Here is a 5,000-nt window from a genome sequence, read left to right as displayed (position 1 = left end):
AAATCGGGAATAGGATTGTGCAATCACATGTGATCCCTTACACTTCCTGATGACTCAATAGAATTACCATCGAACTTCAACTTACAGGTATGTTTCGTTTAATTTTCAATTATGAGTGGTTTTTATGCCCTTAATAATTAAGCACATAAAAACCGGCAAAAAGTAAATAATACAATTGTGACCTTTATTTATTATTGGTTTGTCTCTCTTAAGTTAAAATCATAGCAACGTATTGGCTACAAACGATTTATTTAACAAGAAGGGCAGAAAATGCTTGGAAGGAATAACAAAAGAAAAGAAAATTCTATCGTGCGGGATCTGATGGATTGTTAATTGATAAACATCAGTCAAGTCCTCAAGAAATCAACGAATGAATAAAATAACACCAGTGAATCAAGAGGATAGAGGGACCGTGCTAAGAAGTCTACACAGCCAACCATCCATCCTGGTAAAAGCAAACCTGTTTGGTTTCTATTTGATAAGTAATGATCAGTGTTTGTACTACTTTTATAATACAGTATGATATCGTGTGTTCCGGAAGACTATTTTATGTTCTCTTTTTCTTCCTGTTTTACTGTATCCATGTTGCTTACTTATTTTGAATTTCCATCAGTCAGTAAAAAAATGCTTTGTTTAAAGTGGAAGTGCACTTAGCTATCAAGCTAAATTATAGGCACTCCACTTTGAATGACCAGAAACATGACCAAGAACCCCAACTGGCACGCCGTGTAAAGACCCCCGCACACTGGGCGGAAAGAGCTGAGGAAACTGCCTCGCGAGGCGGTTTGCTCAGCCGTTTCCTCACCTTGTGCGGGGAACTTTTGGTGAGAAATTCGCCTCGCGAGCCCGTGAGGAAAAAATTAAAACATGTTTGGTATTTTTCGCCTCGCGAGGCAAATTCCTCATTACGTGCGGCCATCGTGAGAATCGAGTTGAGCTTGGTCAATCAAGCATCCAATAAAAATACATGGCATTTTCACGTGACCTTAGTGACGTCGGAATTTCTTCCTCCGACACCATATTCAACCGCTGGAATCACGTGAGTACGCTATGTATTTTTATTGGATACTTGATTAAACCAAGCTCAGCTCGATGCTCACGATGGCCGCACACAGTGAGGAATTTGCCTTGCGATGCGAAAAATATCAAACATGTTTGATTTTATCCTCACGGCCTCACGAGGCAAATTTATCACCACAATTTCCCCGCACACGTAAGGAAACGGCTGAGCAAACCGCCTCGCGAGGCCGTTTGCTCAGCTCTTCCCTCCCAGTGTGCGGCGGGCTTAAAATAGCCAAGTAGTTGCTTCCTTGTAGAGTTGAATCCGGGACAACCGGAAACAGATCCAAATCAGAGGTTAGAGCGGGATGTGAACGCGGAGCAATTGCATGCAAACCCAACGCCTTAACCACTGGACCACGCTGCCTCCATGGTAGTAATTTGAAGTTTACTACCTTTAAAAGATAAAGAGTGAAGGCCGTAAATGGTGGTATTGATTCGTGGTATGATGAGGGAATGGGAGCCTCTAGACCAAGGATTTATATGACAAGTTTTATGGCTAAATATATCAGATAGGTGGTTTAACCAGAAGACAAACCATTAAGAGCCTTGTAAATAAGAGTAAGAATGCTATGTAGGAGCGCAGTAATTAGAGTGTCCCATTTCTTTAAGCAGTTGTATAAAAGCTGTAAAAAGTTGCCTATAACAAGAACCAATATTGGCACCAAGCAAAAGGCGCACTCACCTCTTCGTTGCATTCTCGTGCAAAACATAGGAATTTTTATTAGTAAAAAAGATCAATTTTCGAATTTTTAGCAATCACCCTTGCAAATTTCAGAGAGATCGACCGATCCGCAAATATTTTACGAAACTTTATGGACGCGGTGACAAAATGCTAATCTCATGACAGGCAGAATTGGGCAACCTAACGACGCCACATCTGCTAAATATTTTTTTACAAAATGCCACCGAATCAAAAGTATCACCGCAGGGGACAAGAGCATCATTCTGAAAGCTTATTCTACACAAAACGTAAGTTCTGGAGTGGAAAAGACGTTTCTGACTGAAGGTTTCAGCACGCCAAGTAGAGTCCTCACGACAAAGTAAGACGCCACACTTTACTTAACATGACTATCCTTTACAATTGCCATATTTTGCCATAAAAAAACCAACCAAATGCCTTCACTTAGCTCTAAAATATTTTCCACGATTTCGACTAAAATCCCACGTTTTTCATTCTCCTCGGTGAATGCCATTTAGGTCTGGCTCGAGGCCAATCTTCGGCACATCACGGATAGTTGTCATTTCAACAGATTCCCATACAAACTGGCTAGTGATTGGCTAGTTATAGAGGGTCTTGATAGTACAAGTGTTACTAATATTTTTAAAATTACAACCACACTTGAGTTTAAGGAACATCATCAAACATCAAACATCAAACACCATCACCACCACCATGGTGAGTGTAACATTAGAATTTTTACAAGATAATCCGTATATAGATAACTATCTGTACATTGATTCTGTTGGTTAGTTTGAATTTACCTATTTGTAATGAACATTTAATCGAAATTGTATTGACAGTTATAGCAATGTAATCGGATCACGCATCATAGAAACTTCTTTTGTTTTCCTTCCAAGCATTAATTTTTCTGCTCTTCTCATTGAAGAATCCATTTGAAACCAATACCAATAACCAGTAACTTAACAAATAATAATTTCATCCTTACATTATTTACTTCCTCATACAAATATTTTTTGCATGTGCACCAGAAATAAAATCGAGAGGTTTTACTCAGTTTTGAGCCCCACTGAAATTTCTTCCGCTCGTAGTATTCTTTAAGTGTTACTTGAAGCTCGATTTGCAGAGTTGTTCAGTGTGCAGTAATATCTAGTCACCTAGCATAACTTAACAAAATTTTACCAGTTCATTCCTTGCCAACAAAAAAATCTACATAATGTCGATTAATTTTTGCCATCGTACTCTCTTGTAAATAGACGTAATCAAATGAGAGGAGATATTGCCCAAAATTATGATACACCCGGTGTTTCTTTCTACGCCCTGACTCACTTACTCAACAACATAACACGGTGTAACTGCAGCAGCATTTTGCGCAAAGATGGCAATACTTAACACTCGAAAAACACAGTCTAATTTTGTTTTGTCCTTTGGCGCTCCACCTTCTTCTAGCATATTTCAGCCACTGATGAACGATGATTGACAGTTTGACATCTCAATCGCAAATGTTGCATAAAAGTTACGCCTGCGTGTAGTTCTCAAAAATAAAATTTCTCGCCCTTGAAGAAGAAAGATCATCGGAGCCAAAAGGAAGTTAACCAAGTCAAGCAAGGTGGTAAGTCTTCGTCTGTGTTTAGAAACTGTATGTGTTCAACCCCAACAGCAAACTTTCATTTCCCTTATAAAGAAACTATTTCTGTATACAAGTTGTACAATACTTTTAAGTATTGTACAACTTGTATACAGAAATAGTTTCTTAAAATAATTTTATTAAAATGCTCGGTATTCCAGCCCTTCGTGTGGATTGAGCGGATTTTGCAGAAATTTTCAGTTTTTTCCGTTCTTGTTCTTCTTCTTGTTTTCTTTTTCTTTTTTTCCTTTTTCCACTTGCCCCTCTCAGTCTGTTTGAGAGCAGTTTAGTCAGTTTAGTTATATTCTGTAGAAAACTTCCTCCAAAAAGAACGACGGTTTTGTTTTTTTAGGATTGGGGTCATCATTTGTAAGCATCCCTTTCTTTTTAATGAAAACCCTTTCGTTTTGTATCAATTCGTTTTGTTTGTTTCTTGACAAAAGTATCCCACTGCAAGTCGATATGAACAATTGGTAAATGCGACCAGACACTAGTTCGGAAAAACTATTTCTCAAATGCCTCTCAAACTTTCGTATCGTTATTGTGGCTTAGTAATCAATTTTATTGTTCGATCAAAATAGCTGTTGATTGCAGTAGGTTGGTTGACTGACGATCTTCTGATCATTCTGAATAGTAGCAAGAGAACATTTTCTTAACGAAGGAGAACTTTTACATCGTTATTGTGGCTTAGTGATGGAGTTTATTGTTTGATTAAAATAGCTCTTGATTTCAGTAAGTTAGTTGACTGATGATATGCGGATCATTCTGAATATTAGCGAGAACATTTTTTCATGAAGGAGAACGTTTACATCGTTGTCGTGGCTTAGTGATGGAGTTTATTGGTCGATTAAAATTACGATTGATGATCTACCGTGAATACTAGCAAGAACATTCGTTTAAAAGAGTCACAGAATGGCATTTGGGAGCTGATGCTATGTCACAGTTTGCTATCGAAATCGTTTGATCCATGCATCGATGTGCTGCTACTTGTTGTCCTTAAGCCTCAGTTCAGCCCTCTTTTTAAAGAATCGGCCAGCCTTCGTTACTGAAAGCAAAAATCTGGATCTCTAAAAATAGCCGTCCATTGTCCAAACCCGTGCTTATCGATTCCCCTCTTTAGAACGTCGTCTTCATCTGTCGTAAATCTCAACGGTTGACGTTGATGGCTCTGACTTAGTAAGCGGTTTGAATGCGGGGTATCGATTTTGGGCCGTGCGTTTTCTGATCGCGCACATTCAATGGCTGGCTCAAAAGTGGCTATGGAACTTGAGCTGCCAAATCTAGTGTTCACTTCCATATCCACCTCTGAGCCTTTGGTCCCCTGTAATTTTTGAAGACACTCATGGGCATTTACAGCAACTTAGCGCGATCTCCGCTTTTGATAGTGCACTTTGGCAACTACAGAGCTATGTTTTTGGTCTTCAGACAAAACTTGTTAACGTAGCCGTCGAGTATTTGCATGCTTGTATCTGTCAGAATCACAGAGTCAATTCCGTATTTTCCCGCAGTCTTGAAGGTTTTCTGATCGATGAAACCCCCGTTTTCCTTTGCTGCCTTTACCATTTCAACTGTGAGATATTGATAAGTCATGGTACGCGATCCTTCTTCGATATTAGACCAGCACTCAATCTT

The 5,000-nt window shown here is 39.0% G+C and overlaps 1 protein-coding gene across 2 annotated transcripts in view; it reads left to right on the top strand.

Moving 5' to 3' along the window:
• Positions 1-327: 327 nt before the first annotated feature.
• LOC137999166 (pancreatic lipase-related protein 2-like) overlaps positions 328-5,000 on the top strand; it is a 38,643-nt gene continuing 33,970 nt past the window's right edge. The window contains exon 1 of one of the 2 annotated variants that reach the window (XM_068845007.1): positions 328-448. The gene's annotated coding sequence lies outside the window, so the exon portion shown is untranslated. Of the gene's footprint in view, positions 449-3,215; positions 3,354-5,000 lie in introns of those variants that run through there. The other variant, XM_068845006.1, reaches the window with a different exon arrangement.

Source organism: Montipora foliosa, chromosome 4, assembly GCF_036669935.1.
Source record: "Montipora foliosa isolate CH-2021 chromosome 4, ASM3666993v2, whole genome shotgun sequence".
Classification (NCBI taxonomy): domain Eukaryota; kingdom Metazoa; phylum Cnidaria; class Anthozoa; order Scleractinia; family Acroporidae; genus Montipora; species Montipora foliosa.
This window is presented reverse-complemented; position numbering and strand designations above follow the sequence as displayed.